This window comes from Stenella coeruleoalba, assembly GCF_951394435.1.
Source record: "Stenella coeruleoalba genome assembly, chromosome: 5".
Lineage (NCBI taxonomy): Eukaryota > Metazoa > Chordata > Mammalia > Artiodactyla > Delphinidae > Stenella > Stenella coeruleoalba.
The window spans coordinates 85785809-85802931 of record NC_137150.1 but is presented as its reverse complement, the minus strand read 5'-3'; positions in this window follow the sequence as shown (position 1 = coordinate 85802931).

The following is a 17123-nucleotide window of genomic DNA, read 5'->3' as shown; positions in this document are numbered from 1 at the left end:
TTCTTTCTCCCAAATGTTTGCAAGAGTGCAGACTTCATACCAGGAATGGTAGGGAATGAGGCAGTGTCTTCCCCTCAGAAGCTCACAGCCCACTGGAGAAGATAAACAAATATTAGTCCATTATACTCTCTGCAGCAGTACTGCCAGCTTTATCTTCATGTAAAAATTCAGTGCATGCCTATGGCCCCACTCCTCTTGGAGATTTTGCCTCTTTGATTCCTGGAGCAGGCTTTACCGTGAAAGAGGCTTCCCATGGCAACTCCTGAGTGGCACCTGGAAAACTTGCTTGGTATATTCCTTTGGCTCTAAAGTCCGCTAGGGTCCACAAGAGTCCAAGATACTCTGCCTGGCAGGATGTGCTAGATTGCCTGACAGGCCTTTCATCCTCATTTTCCCAGTTCCCATCTAGGCTCTGTATCCTGCATTTGTTCTGCTAGGATTGCCCTGTCTTTCACTTGTTTCTCTGTATTGACCCCGCACTTCAGGTTTTGATCACATCACTCAGGACATCACCTTATTTACATGAGGAGGGGTGAGCCATAAGGATGGTAATGCATTCATTCAACAAATATTTATTCAATGCCAGGCATTGCTCTGGTTACTAGGGATATAACAATGAACACATCCTGATCTCATGGAGCTTCTGTGCCAGTAATAGGAAACAGACTATAAGAATATGAACAGATAAATAGACCTAGACCTAGACATGTGCTTGGAAGAGATTTTTAAAAGGGAAGGGAGTATAAGGTGATGAAAGGAAGGACGCCGTATTAGATAAGGGTCAAGGATAATGATTCTAAGTGAAGCTAGGGGAGCAAGTCACTCAAGTATCAGGGGAGGGAAAGAACAGTCTAAGTAAGAGGCAGCAGCAAGCACATAGGCACTGAAGCAGGGACTATGTCGCAAATGTGTCTCAGAGGAGTGATGTTGAAAGACGTTAAGTGAGGATGTGTCAGAACCTGATACATGGTGAGGGCTTTTCTCTTTCATTTTAAAATTTTATTTATTTATTTATTAGAAGTATAATTGATTAACAAGTGTCGTGTTAGTTTCAGGTGTACAACACAGCAATTCAGATTCTTTTTCAGCTTCTTTTCCCTTATAGGTTATTACAAAATATTGAGTAGAGTTTCCGAAAACCTGATACATGGTGTGAAATGGGTGCTACATGGAGAACGGAGTATGGGAGCAAGAACGGCAGCAGGAAGACCAGTGAGGAAGCTATTGTACTAGGGTAAGCAAAAGGTCAGGTAGATTGAATTGGGGTGCCAGGGGCCGTGAAGGTGCAGAAAAGTCAACCTCTTTGGTAGATGTTTTGGAGATAGAGCCAACAAGGGCAGAAACAATCACAATTTTTTTTTTTAATTCCCACTAACACTCTGGTACAAAGGTTGATTAGCCTGTTGGTACATGAGTCTAAACTTCAAAGAGGACTGAGCAAGAATTATACATTTGGAAGGTTATTTAAAGTACGAGGCTGGGAGAAATCACTTAAGGAGCAAGTATAGGTGGAGCTGAAGAGTTCTGTGACCTGGCGTACAATATTTAGAAGATGAGAAGAGGATAAGGGACGGGGAGGAGGGGCAGCTCATGGTGGGAGAAAGGCAGGAGCTCATGGTGGTTTATTCTCACTCACAACTTGAACCATATGTTACCTCTGGCCCTCTCTCCACAAGTCCTTTCTCCATGTGTCCACATTCAGTTCATTCTGCAATGTGCAGGCCCTGTAACTATCTCTTCCATGGGGTTTTTCCAGAAACTCCAGTATGAATCACTTTCCTTTCTCTGAGAAGGTATTTTGTACAGCATCACTCTTCTGATCTTTTTGTCCTTCATATATGGCTTCTTTCCTTCCAAGCAGATCTTTAAGCTTCTGAGAACATGGAATAGCCTGACATTTATTTTGCATCCTTCACAGCACCCTGCATATAGTTAAGGCACAAAAAATTACAGTTAAAAGGAGCAATGGCAAAACCCCAGAACACAGCCCAACTACAACATATCACTTTAAAGAAGGAAAGAAAAGAAAAAAAAAAACTACACTTAATGAACCAGAGGGTCCCTTTATCTCTATTTATTAAATAATAATAGTAGAAACAAAAGACATAGCACTATAAACCATCAAAATTAAACCTTATACATGCATTGAATTATGGAATTGTGACATTGAGGCAAAACATTTTATGTAAAGTAATATAAATCTTCATTTTATTCATTCATTTATTCAAAAACTATTTATAGAGCACCTTTTATGTGTTGGACATTATTCCAGTGTTGGGAATACAGCAACAGACAAAAATCGCTCCTTTCATGGAATTCACATTCTGTTAGTGAGAGATAAGCACTCTAAAGAAAAACAATGAAGGGAAAAGTTATAGTGAATGAAGAAATGTACCATTTAAGATGGGGTGATCAGACACGATCGGGGCTAGCCTCATCAAAGTGGTTATATGCTGCATGTCAAGGAATCTTTGGCATATCTTCAACTTTGTCAATTCTTCAACCTTTGATTTTGGAGTTGAGTATTAGTCATAGTCTGAAGGAGCTAAGTCTATTGAATGAGGTAGATGACCAAACTGTATAACTCTGGTTGGGGTCAAAATAATAAATGACTATAAAGTAATAAGTTTCCTGCATGGTTCATTAATTAGTTTTGGAGGAAAAAGCTCTGAGTGTCTGGCATAGAATAAGTACTTACGTGTTTCAATGAATGAATAATTGGAACGTCACTATCTACAGTCTCCTAAGATGACTGCTTTGAAGTCAATGATATTAATTTGAACTCTGCTGTTTAAAAAAAAAAAAGTCACATTCATTTGTGATCACATCTCAAAAATCTCTGTTAAAAAATGATATTGTTCTAACTTAAATGCTTTTAACCAAAGTCTGTTGCAAAAACTCCAGAATGAAGATCAAATACAATGTGGTCTTCAAAGCAAGTTAAAAGTTCAAAGTCGAATTCGTTTTGAATATGTTAACAGGTAACATTCCAAAGTTTTAAATAATATTTTTATTTACAAGTTAAGTATGGGAAATAAAATCATGTGGTCCCTTTACAAATAATTTGTGATGGTGGATTTTGGCAGAAACCTTGGCATTAACTATTGGGAAAATTCAGTCAGTACAAATAAATGTTAGTAACCGCATCAAAATGAGAGGAACAGCTTAGATTGAAAAAGAATTCCTGATTAGAGAACAGTTTCCATGTTTGGAGATTTCACTCATTCATTGGATAGGATTTGTTTTGCCTCTGAGAAAGCAGCACAAAATTTGCAGCCCAACAAACCTTAGACTGGAATCCCAGTTTCATTGTTTACTAGTTGTGTGACGTGGGCAAAGTGTCAAGCTCCCTGAACTTCAGTTTCTTCATCTATAAAAATGTGAATGGCTATTTTTTATATAAATAATAGGATTCAATTTTTTTTCTAAAGATGGTTCTGTGACAGTGTTTCACGGTTCAAATAACAGCAAATTCGCGGCTCGCTGCTGTAAATGACAGGAAATTTGTCAGCTCACACAAATAAAACATCCTGAAGTGTGGCAAGCTTCTGGGTTGATTTGCTTCAAAAGTTCTCAGTCTTGTTTGTTTGTTTATTGTGGTAAAATATACACAACTCTTACCATTTCAGTGATTTTTAAGTGTAGAGTTCAGTGACATTAAGTACACTCACATTGTTGTCCATCTCCATAACTTTTTCATCTTCCCAAATTGAAATTCTGTACCTATTAAACAATAACTGCTTGTTCCTCCCTTTCCTCAGTCCCAGGTAACCACTATTCTACTTTCTGTCTCTGTGAATCTGTCTCTATGACTGAGAATGGCTAGTTTTCATGTATGAAACGTGCCTAATACTCAGCTTAATGGTGGGGGAAATGGTATCCACACAAGAGCAGTCATAAATTCAGACTTCTAGCCTAAGGCAAAAGGCAAATGAAACAACATGGGAAGGAGCTAAAGGGTCAGACAGAGGTGCTAAGCATCAAACACAAAGAGGAATGACTAAGCATTGGAAGGAGACTCACCTATTATGTATTTTGTGCCAATCTGTCATGAAATCAGAAGCCGGAGCAGTGTTTACACTTTGTGTCTCCTGTTGGCTCTCACTTCTAAGGCTGTAATAGTCTTCCAGCTGGTCTTCTGGCCACCAGACTCATCCTTTCCAATCCATCCTCCAAATGATTGTCACTATAATTTTCTTCAAACATCAACGTTTCATTCCTGCTGCAAATTCCTCAACAGTGAGCAGAGAACTTCAGAGAGAAAGCTCAAGGCTCCCCTGGCCTAGAAGTGACATGGGAAAGTAGGCACTGATGCTAGCAGTAACGATGGAAAACTGGTGGTGGTGTGAAGTTGGATCAAGTTGAAAGGAGGAATGAGACTTCATGCCTGCAATGTAATACCCGAGTGGAGCTTGGCACCCTGAGATTTCCTCCTGCAAAGAAGGTTTTGAACTTTAACCAACAGATGAATATGGTGTAGAAGATGGCTTGAGGAGCAAGAGAAATGCATGGCCTCAAGGCCATGGTCTTCAGGAAAAAAACCACTTGCTACTTTGGGTGTGAGTGGCACAGAATTTACTGGAACTATGAAACCCCTTAGAGACACATCTCACAGGGTAAATTGAATAGAGAACACCACCATATATGAAGGGAAAGCAGAGCCCCAGAGCCTCTGTTTCCAATTAAAGAGCAGTTCAACTGCATGATTTGGAAATTGAAGAGCACTGATTCCATTAATTATGGGTCTTAACGACTTGGCTATAAGAAAGTTTGCCTGAGTGTAAACCTGGAATAAGACGGAAATAATTTATTTTCACCACGGTAGACCTAAATTAACCTAGTTATATTTAAAACTTCGAAAAAGGAAAAAGGCAGGAAGAAGACTGTGATTTTAATTTTATTTTTATAAACAAAATAATTTACGTTACTTTTAAAAGACTGTGACTATTTTTTTAATTTTTTTTGACTTTTATTTTTAATTTAATGTCTCAAAATAGATGGACATTATAACATGGCATATGTACACTATTCATGGTGAGCTAGTATGTCTAAATTATCAAGATTTCTGTATAAGTGATTATATAAGTAGAAATAGAGCATCAAACAATATTTTAAACCCAGATGTTATTTTTAAGAGGTTTTTTTGAAAAACAAATATTTTATTATGTGTAAATGAGTACTATTCACCCAGTTTATTCAAATGACACAAGTACTTAGCGAGAGATTTAAAACTACCTGTTTCACAGATATTCAGAGCATGACAATCTGACCGATGCTTAAAAGAACCAATTTCTTCCCTGTGTTTTCAACTTCAGTAGAGCCAGCTAAATGTTCATCCAACTTTTCAAACTCAATTTATCTCAGTGGAAAAAATAACCCAATTGATATTTTTGTTCCTCCCTTTCCCCACTGTGTTTTTCCAGCATCCTGATAGCTGTACTTTCATATGCCCAAATACTAGATAACGTTTCGGCTTGCTAGAAGGAAAATGTTATAAGTGTCAGAGCTGTTCAAAGATGAAGAGAGATGTATGCAGAAGCAGTAAGCTCCCTGTTGGAGGTGTTAAAATAGGGGTTCCTTAGCAGAGAGTTTAAGCATTAGGTGAGTGGCTAATTCAGGTGAAAGTTTAGCCTGTAGGAGTCTACGGTTACTATGATTACTAGGTATGAACTGATGAATTTCCCTGGCTTCTTTCTGAGAAAAATTTACTTGAAATGTTTGTCATCAGAGTTTACCTCTAAAGGCACCAGGTAGAGAAGGAAGTGTCATCATAACACAGAAATATTTACTAGTGGGCTGTCCACTTACAAAGTTAGTTCCAAAACATTTTTCTCCATATAACAACTTTGCCCATCAATTAGCACCTTTATCTAATAAGAAGTGATAAAGAACTGCTGAAATTACATGCAGAGATATTAACAAACAGATCTGGCAGAAGAGAAAATCAACAAGAATGGAAAAAAAAATGGTACCTCAAGGGAAAATTATTTGGATATCAACAGATTAAGTCTTTTAGAATATCAGTTAAGCCATTGAAAAGCTATTGAATAAGCTTAAAAATGTGACCCTCGTGGGGACCGTGCTGTAAAAGTCCAACTGTGAAGTGATGGGTACTAGGTCACGTTTTGCAGTTTTGTTGGGAAAATCTTACTCTCCCCCAAATCAATAGGTGAGTCACTCCATCATCCTAAGAATTCAGTGCACGGAGTTCCCTGGTGGCCTAGTGGTTAGGATTCTGGGCTTTCACTGCCATGGCTGGGTTCCAACCCTGGTTGGGGAACTGAGATCCTGCAAGCTGCGTAGAGCGGCCATAAAGAAAAGAAATTTAGTGCACATTTGCAATTACAACTCAATTTATTAAATCTGAAATAAACTTCATATTTTCCTTTCAGATTTCAAGATAAGGTTGCAAACAAACTTTAAATTATTTGTTATGACATTTAGTACCTGTTGAGATGGGTTAATCCTAATGGCCTTTTTTCAGGATTAAATTTTTGTTGAGTCACATGGACCTCTTGCACTTTCACAAAGAGCTCCTCCAAACAATCTGAAAACAAACATGTAAAATGAGATGCATTGTACTAATAATTTTTAAGAAATTATTTAAACTTTCCTACCGTACACAAATCTACAGCAGAAATAGCCGACGTATGTCAACCTCAAAGGGAAAAATCTAAGCCTGTTAAAAAAAAAAAAATCTAATCTGAAGCTTTTTTGGAAATCTAAGATAATTCCATTAATTAATTATACCAAAAACAGTTTGTGCAAGGCAGGAAGCATCCCCTGGGATGTCTGTCCTTGAATGCAATGACTGTGGCTCATATTATTAGGTGATTCAGCACACCTACAGTCAGGTATTTCTCCTGGACTAGGTCGGTCCCCCCTCTGCCTGTGACCTCTGCTCCATGAACCCTGCCTTGGCCTCTTGACCTACCTCTGGGGTTTCAGGGTCCAACATATCAGTCTGAGTACCTACTAGAGTCAGTTTCTACTCCCACAATCCTCACAGGTATGTTGACCTAAATAAAGAGGTAAAGTGAGGCAAACTCAAAAGAATGAGTTTACTTGGGAATAGCGGAGGAATTGCAATTTGGGACAAGCAAATTACAGCAAGCTACAGGTGAGTCAGTTGAGGGTTTATAACAGGTTGTATTTGCAGGCAGGGGATGTAAAGGGGAGAGTTCAGTTAGAGTCAGTTAAAATCAAAAACAAACGAAGACCAGACTTGAAAACTTCCGAGCAGACAAAATCAGTCTAGTCACACAAACAAAGCTTGATCCAGCCCACTTTGTGAGACTGACACGACCTGGGTCATCTCTCGTTCGTGCCTTTGGCAAAACTTCTCACGGTTGATGTGAGACAACCTCTGATCAACCCCCATCATCTGAGAGAATTCTCACACTATCAGTTTTCTGTAAATCAGGTGTTTATAGGAAATTAGTCTCTTAGTTCATAAGTTTTGTCTTCCTGAGGGCATGTGTGTGAGATTCTCTTTATATCCTCCAGTTTCAGGTTAAATTCTTCCACAGGTATTACCTAGGGTTCTTAAAGTAAATCTATCTCTACCCCCAAGGCTCCATCTTAACAGTAAATTATCAAGAAAGATTGCTTTGGATAGGCACAACTTCTAGTTTACCGGAAGCCAGTTTGGTTCTTTCCTAGTTACAGAGTAACGCCCCAGGAGAGAGTTGGGAGGTCAGGAAATCCTGGTACTGAGGTGGACATTTAGATCTTCTCATAATTGAGCTAGGAAGACTTTGGAGGAAGAGTCAGAAAAGACAGAGCCTCAAATGTACACAAGAGCCCAAAGATCAGCCCAAACAGCCTTTCAAGGCACCTTCCTTGCCATTTACAGAGCTTATGACCTCACATGTTGGCCATAAACACACTGGCTTCTGGGCCAAGGCAGCAAGGTGAGGCTTTTGCAAAAGGGCCCTTAGGTAGTGTTCTCTGTGGGAGTTTTTCGCTTATTTGCTCATCACTGGGAGAAAGGGTTTAACCTCTGGCTGCCTTCCTTTATTACATAATCCATTCATCACTGAGGGCCCAACCTAGTTGCTGGTTGCTTATTTGGATGAAGAGAATTTTAAATCCTGGACTTTGAATTCTTTAAAAGCTTATCCGGGTGGCTTAGTGTCATTTTCCTCTCTGTTGGTAAATTCATGCCAAATGTGTTTATTTAATGTGATGACTTTTACATGAAGTAATAAGACAAAGTCTTCAGCTACCTATTTTGCTCCTACTTAATTAGATCTCCTTGCGTTGGGAATGGGAAACCCAGTCCCCTGTTTCCTCCTGGCTCTAAATAAACCCAGAGCAAACCCTGAAAGCTCCTCTGTGGGACATACCAAGGCAGTGTCTCACACTCTCTGGAGTTCATCATGGAAATGTGATAGAGATTAGAAATATGTAGACCCTTCTTTGTGCTGTCTTCCAGACACCCTGTGAGGGCTGGCAAAAATGTTCTTATTCTCCAAATATTCACTGGCATGAATTTGTGTAATAAAATTATGTTTGGGGTTTGTCGTCGTTTTTTTTTAAATGAACATCTGTTATTCTCTTTCAGTCTAAAGGTTCTGAACCCAGCTGGGCAGGGCAGCTTGGCTTCTTCCACTACCTCTGCAGAGTCACAAATGGAGCCTGTCATCTGCTTGTTGATTGGCTGACAGGCCACCACTCATCTCCCACAGCTGTTTTGGCTCTGAGAGGCTCCAGGGTGGGGAGGGAGGGAGTCAGGGTCAGCTTGTTCTGTGCATGTAGCCCATGGGAGTTCCAGGAGCAGGGATATTTAATTAAGCTGCTCTGAACAGCCATTACTGGACTTTGTGTGTATGTGAAGCAGGCAGAGGGTCTGGTCTGTGCCTTTTAAAACGGTGGGTCATAGCAGCTTAGTGCTTAGAGCAATTGTTTTTTGTTTTTTTGTTTTTTTGTTTTTTTTTTTTGAAGTACGCAGGCCTCTCACTGTAGTGGCCTCTCCCATTGCGGAGCACAGGCTCTGGACGCACAGGCTCAGCGGCCATGGCTCATGGGCCCAGCCGCTCCGCGGCATGTGGGATCTTCCCGGACCGGGGCACAAACCCGCGTCCCCTGCATTGGCAGGCGGACCCTCAACCACTGAGCCACCAGGGAAGCCCAGAGCAATTGTTTTTACCTCCTGGTGTCTCTCTTCCCTATGTCTATGATATACATTATAGATAATGTGACCTGTGCTAAGGCAAATGAGAGATGTAGTTGCAATGAGTGCTTTATTTTCACCAAGGAAATATGCTCTTTGGATCTACATTATGAGTTCCATGTTATTCATAAAAGGAAGTTTATTTTCTTTATGCCTCAGCACGAGCAAATACACAAATGCTTCAAGTTCCACAGACCGCTCCAACTCTGATAGCTTCAGGACCCTGGCTTTCAAGAGGACCAAAGTATAAGACCCTGAAGCTCTTTCCCCGAACCCTTGAGCCAAATCATACCAGTAGTCGTAACCATCCATTTGACACACTGTTGTAGGATGATTACTCTTCCTGACTCACAGCTCCAGTCTTGTTACTGTCTTACACAAACTCCTTTAATGACTTGCAGCTGCCAACAATACAGGTCACACTCTAGCTCGGCATTCAAAGTCCTCTATGATCTGATCTTAAACCGCTTGTCCGAATTCTTGTTGCCAACTACTGCCATCAGTGCCTTCTTCAATCTAGCCAAAATACACCACATATGTTTTCTTTGTTGCCCCTTGATGATCTCCCCCTTCTGTACTTTTGCTTACTCTGTTGGCTGATCTCAAGTCCAGATGTCCCCTAACTGTCAAGTCCAAATGCACCTGCTGCATAGAGTCTTCCCAGCTGAGCCCACCTCTGCCACCTCCAGATATCCAATGACTCTCCCCACCCTCTCTCAAAGCACATTTTAGTATTGGGAAGTCCAAAAAGTTCGTTCCGGTTTGTCCATAACATGTTACAGAAAAACCCGAATGAACCTTTTGGCTACCGCATACTTTATGTCTGGACTTGTGGCTCACAGTGCCCAGTTGCCTACCTCCCCCGGCAGAAGCAGGGAGAACCTGCATCCCGTTACTCTTTCTGCCTTCCCTAGGTCCTTGCAATTAGTGCATAGTTGATAAATTTTTGTTACAGAGATAGCCATAGACATTTGTGGAGAGCTTTGAAGTGTCCGGAGTGGATTCACTTAATTCATTAACTCACTTAATTCTTATAAGTGAAAGTAGAAAGCACACATGTTCCCTTTATTAAAAATGAGGAGAGAGGAAAGGGAATTAATTTTTAGTCAGAATTAACCTTTACTTATTTATCAAACTATTATTTGTGTCTTTCTTAATGTCTGCCTCTTCTGCCACTTTTTTTTCCGGTACGCGGGCCTCTCACTACTGTGGCCTCTCCTGTTGCGGAGCACAGGCTCCGGACACGCAGGCCCAGCGGCCATGGCTCACGGACCCAGCCGCTCCGCGGCATGCGGGATCCTTCCGGACCGGGGCACGAACCCACGCCCCCTGCATCGGCAGGCGGACTCTCAACCGCTGCGTCACCAGGGAAGCCCTCTTCTGCCACATTTTTAAGCTCCTTGAGAGCAAAGCTGTGTCTGTTTTGTCAGTGTTGTATTTCCAGTACCTAGCACAGGGCCGGACATAGTGTAAAAACTCACTGAACATGTCTGAATGAATGAATGAGTCAATATTGTGAGACAAGCAGTGGGCTGAATGTTCTATATGCACGGTTTTACTCTCACAGCGGATGTCATCTCTATCGCACAGGCAAGGAAATTAAGTCTCCAGGGCACACAGTGCTTACTAGAATTGAAACCCAGATCTCATGATTATAGGTGTTATGGGTTTATCATGACACCATCAGTGCCTTTGGTTGTCTTTCTTTTGTTGCTGTTGTTGTTTTCACCCTTAATTGCTTTATAATTCTATTTAAAATAAAAAGAAATTTCAAGAGTTACCTTAACTCAAATATTTAACTCTGTTAATTATAAACAGTTACAAAATACTGGATAGTGTGTTCGTCACTTGCCAAGTTCAACAGTATCATTGAGGGTAGATGGGAGTTCACTCTTGGAAGGGAGGAAATAAGTTTTTACAGATTTCTCTGCCTCTGTAGTTTCCTTCTTTTGATCTAAGAATGAAACATAATTAAATTCCCATCGCAATTTATTTTGTCCTAATTGGTCCAGAGGAATATTCATAGTTACATTTTGATCACTGTCACTGAAGAGAGGAAATGAACATATATTGAGCAATCTCCTCATGCCAGGACTTTCTTTAGGTTAACACCTGATGAGTAAGTATTATTATCTCCTCTATTTTACAAGGGAAGACAGTATTGCTTTTATTTCTAAGCACAGTTGATTCTCATATCTATTAAAATTCAACTAAAAAATTGAATTTATCATGCAATTGTCCAAATACACTGCTTTTTCTTTATGTGAAATTTGGGCAAAGATTTTCTTCTGATTAAACATTTTTCATACCTAAAATCAAAAGGAGAAACTTTAAACCTGTATTTTTTTCAGTCTTCTTTCATAGTGTTTTAATACTGTGATTAAGCCTCTGGGCTCGAAATTTTGTGTTTGGTTAACACACGCCTGCAAAAATGGAATTAAGTAATGTCTGATAATGATGATGACAATGAGTTAACGTGTTTGTTTTCTTTTTGTCATAAGATCTGCATATTTCTTTAGCTTCTCCTTCTCAACCCACGTTTGGGAAGTCAAGACTGAAACTACTTGCTTTGAAAGGTTTCAACATGATTTCTAAGAAGAAGTTCAGTTTATTCATATTTTACAAATCTACGTTAATCTATATTTACTACCCATCATTTAATTTGCATCTTTAATATTTAATAAGTATTTAATATTTAATGTGTCTTTAGTCACAGAGTGTTCTGCTTTTTCTGTGCAGACTTCAATTACTAAACTACTGGTAAGCAGTTAGTTTTCACAAAGTCTATTTGATCAAAACAAAAGACCTTAAGGCCAAAGTTTTGCTCTCTAACACCATATTCCCCTGAGCCTGCTTGGTTTCCACAGCATGTTCTTCTTATTATGATACGGATTTAAAGAAAGCTTTTAAAAACATGACAGATTAGCAACATCTAATCATTCCTGGATGGAGCCATTACTCTCAAAATGCATCTAAAACGGACATCACAGAGAATCTTTTATAGAAATTTCTGTTCCTGTAGCTATTCTTGCAGTGCAAAATACTTATGTGAACCCAAATTTTTCAAAGTGATTATTGAAACCATATCATCTCATGTCTTCTTACTACTGTCTTCATGGTCTCACCTCAAATTTATTGCCCTTTTATAGCAAGAGAACCTTGAAAGAAACATCTGCAAAGGGAGCTTGGGACATGGAAATGCCAGCTGTAAAAAAATAAAAACATACCTTCTAAATTAGAGTTTTCTAAATAATTGCATCCGTTTAAATAGAAACAGAAGTTCCTTTTCTGAAGATAGGGAAGTAGTCTTTTCTTTGATGGGTCCCTATATCCACACACATACTCCAGGGCTCCAGGTCAGTTCTGCAGAGTCCCCAGGTCCAGAGAGATCAGCATCCTTCAAGAACCACAAGGCAAGAGAAGGCGTCCTTGCAGATGCCTCTAGAGCTCTGTCCATCACCCCTGCCACTTCTGGCTGAATGTGATGAGCACCATTTTCTTTCCTTACTATAGTCCTTAGTCTTGACCTCTCAGGATTTATAACTATCATACACCTTGATGTTAACTGTCATTTCTTGGCCATCAAGTTTAACATCATTTCTCTTCAGTTGTCTGGTTCTGGTCTTTGTAGAGCTCTGGCCCATTTCATCCTTACTGCCTATTTTGTAAACTTCTCTAGTCCCCTTTTTCCACTGGAATTTCCCACCATAATAGCTATTTAATGCCTCTTCCCGCTCAAAGCAGATATAACCCCAGGTGACTGACACAGAAGAAGTTCATCCTTCAGATTCTGACAAGATATACCCAGTGAGTGCACATTATAATGAATGGAGATAATGATTTTTGAAGGCAATAATTGTCTAACTAATATCATAAGACAACCTATACTGCCTATAAGCTCTGTCTTTCTCTCTTATTCTCTGTGTGTCTCCAGCCCTTTTTTGCTTTACTCTTCTTTTGATATAGGAGTATGAATCAGAATAAGTGAAAGAGAAGAGATAAAACAAAACCACAAGGCCAATACCAAGGGAACAATTCTGATACCTTCAATTGATGAGGAATAAGCCAGAAAATCCATGAAGACCAGTTGAAAGGTATAATCAAATTTTATACAAACATTAATTTATGTAAATTAATTTTAACCACTAACTATTTCAAAATCAAAATGTGGGTTTTAGGAAGCATCTTGCAAAGACCATGCACAGAGCTCTGTGCACTGACCATTAAGGAGAAGTGAGGCCATCACTCGGTTGCAAGGCCCGGCCTCTATTTCAGCATCTTTCAATCAGTGCTTCTTCTCTCTTTTTTAGGCACAGCCCACTCTAGCCGTAAGTCAGACCTAGAGCACAGAGTTAGGTTTGGCTCAAGTCTGCCAACGCAGGGACCCATCTTCCTCTCCTCCCCTCTAGCCCAGAGTCTGGGCGTCAAAACAGAGAGTCTTATTCCATCTTTTCTTCCCCAGATAATGAGGCAGTCACCTTCTAAAGGTAGCCACCTACAGAGACTCTAGAGAACATTTCCTATCTCAACCTCTTTCTAAGAAATGTTGGCATCAGTGAGTTCAAGTGCTTTTCTAGCTTCTTTCTTGTTGAAGCAGAGAGAACAAAAACAAATTCTATCCCCAGCTGTGCCTGCCTTACAATATATTTTTTAAAATATTTATTTATTTACTTATTTTGTCTGCTCCATGTCTTAGTTGTGGCATGCAGGATCGTTTTTTAGTTGCGGTATGCATGTGGGATCTAGTTCCCTCACCAGGGATTAAACCCAGGGCCCCTGTGTGGAGTCTTACCCACTGGACCACCAGGGAAGTCCCTGCATTACAATATGGAATGCACACTGTGCTCAAGGCACTGTGACATTTACAGTCAACATTTTATTTAATGCTCACACAGACTAAGGGGTAGTCATGATTATTAACTTCATTTTACAGACAGAGAAATTGAGGCTTAGAGAGGTTACAAAACTGGTGCAGTTCAGAAAATGGAGGTTCTATGATACAAACTCAGGCAAGATTAAATTCAACATCCATAAAATAACCATTATTCTATATTAAATTCCATAATTATATTTGTGGACAGCAATAGCTCTCTATCAGAATTATGCTCAGTGGTAATACTGATAGAATATTTTTTCTCAGAAAATAACCATTATTCTATATTAAATTCCATAATTATATTTGTGGACAGCAATAGCTCTCTACCAGAATTATGCTCAGTGGTAATACTGATAGAATATTTTTTCTCAGGTCACAGTGTGTTTGGAGAGGCAGAAAGTTTGTTACAATAGAAATTGGCAAAGGTTGCCTGGAGAATATAGGAAAGAGAGCACCTAACTCTGCTTAGAAGGGCATCAGAGGGGGCTTCATCCAGGAGGAAACTCTTGAGCTAATCCTTGGAGGAAGAGTAGATGTTGGCCAAGGAAAAAAGACTAGTGGGCATGCCTGGTGAAGGAACCATTTATGCAAATGTGAGGGGGCTTGAAAGAATCTGGTACACTGGAGGACAGCAGACAGCTTTTCATAGTCAGAGCACAAGAAATGGAATTTTGAATTTTGAATGGAGGAGCAATAAGAGACAAGATGGGAAGAAAAGGCAGAGGGAAGAGAGCCCTTGGCATGCCACAGTAAAGGTGTTGGACTTGTTCTGAGTGCGGCCAAAAGCCATTGAAGGAGTGAGTGTATCATGATAACATTTGCCTCTTAGATAACTCTAAAAATGGATCAGAGTATTGTATAAGGTGTAGAGCCCTGCGTGGAAAGGTTGCATAAATTCATGATGCCATTTCATCCTAAAACTCAGGAGACACCTGAGCCAATGGGACAAACACACAAAACAACATAGTCCTTTTCACATTTTCGAGCTGATGACCTAGAACCAAATCTGGATTTCTTTTTTCTTTTTTAAAAACATCTTATTGAGAAACCTCAGTTTCTTAAGGTTACTCACTCACACACTTACCAACTCATTCTTCATTCAACAGACATTAGCTTGGCATGAGTTTCCAAGAACTGAACTCAAAGCTAGAGCAAACTCTTCCCATCAACTTGGCCCCAGGACAAACCCATATCCTTTAAGCTAAGCCAGAAGAGGCAGACTCTTCCCCCTAAGCAGGAGAGAATGTAGAGCCTATGTACCTCTATATGCACCTCTATCTATATGCACCTCTCCCTCCACCCTCCCTCTGCACTTAGCTTTGTGCATCCATTTCGTTATCAGAATCACAGGGGGAACACCAGTCACACTGGTCCATGTAGAGTCCCTTCCTTCTAGATAATCATGTGTGGTGACAAAGTGCTGAGCAACCCACATGCCAAAACCCTGCAGAGCTTTCTGCAGAGGGCCCTGCAGACTACTGTGGGCGAAATGCTAAGCTGGAATCAGAACTGCATTGGCTAAAGCATGTCAGCATCTTTACCTTGTCAGACAAATCTGAGGTTAATGAGAATCCCCATGTCATTTGTAGAGACATTTCAAATAAAACCCACATGGTGTCCACAAAGGAAACTGTGATCATCCCAGCTCTCCAATCCTTCTTGCTTGCACAGATTATTTGGAATCTTTAGTGTTAGACTAGGAGCCAACATACCCAAAGTAGAGTTTTTCTATTTCTCTGTCATGCTCTTCTTTCCAAATTCTACATTGTCACTGCTTTCACTAGTCCCAGCAACAAATTACTTGAGGACCTATGTGTGCAAAGCACTGTTCAGGGCACAGGAGATACAAACATGCATAATAGAGCATCACTGTCCTTGAAGACTTCAGTCTCACTGAAGCAGATATAAGGAAAAATGAATAACACAATAAGGTAAAATAGGCTATGTATTAAGTACATCATCCAGACAATGGTTTCACAGAAAAGAGGAGAGTTATCAGAGATTAAAAGCAATAGGGAAAAAAGGATAACAGAGAAATAAAATATGAAATGAGAGATACATGCCCATTATGGTACATACTGATGATTACATTTAAAAGTTTACTGAGATATACTAAAAAACAACAAAAGCAAATAAACTCCTGATACTGTAACCGAAGTTTCTGAAAGGAGAATAGCTACTGCCATTTCCACGAACTTTATGAAGTTTTCTAGCATGAATAGAAGATCAATGGTAAAAAGTTGAGTCTATCTTTCTTATCTATATTGTGGATATTATTATAACTGAATAAGCTAAAATTAACTTTAAAAAACAAAACATTGTGTTGTAAAATTTGATTAAGTGCTATATACTAAATAAGGGTGAGAGGAAGGGTTTATACTTTCTGGTATAAACCTGAAAGGTATTCCAGTTAAAAAAAAATAAATAAATATTTGGACTAAAAAATAATTTCAAAACTAACCTAAACATTTTATGATATTATTTTTAATGATATTTTCATATTTTTGTGTGCACACATATTTACAATATATTATTATCGATCATATAGTCAATAACAATGTTTGGTTATTGGTTTTCTTTTCCTTAACTGACATTGTTCATCACCTAAATAATAATAGCAATAGAATCTAATTAGTACATTAAAATGAAAAAAATTACAAAAAATTACTTCCAAGAGGAGAGGACATAGACAGCCTGCCATTGTTCACACAGAAGGTATAGTTTGACTCCACAGTTGGGTTTTGCAAAGGAGGAGAGTGGGGATTATAAAAGTTCAGGGGATCCACAGAGTGAGAGATTCAATCTTCAGAAGGCATATTTTAATGAAAGACTGGTAGGGTCCCAGGGTAGAGATAATTCCTCTAAACTTGCTCGAGGTTCTAGACTTCAGCAAGAAAGCTTATGTTCCTTTCTATCTATGGAGCCCCTATACAAAGATAAGATGGGGCAAAGATAAGAATATGCATTTGGCTGGGTCATGCCCCCAGCTGTATTTCTTAAGGATCTGCATCTGGCAGAATGAGTTGCCGAAAGAAAAAATGTATTTCCAAAAATGTGCTATAGATATGGAGA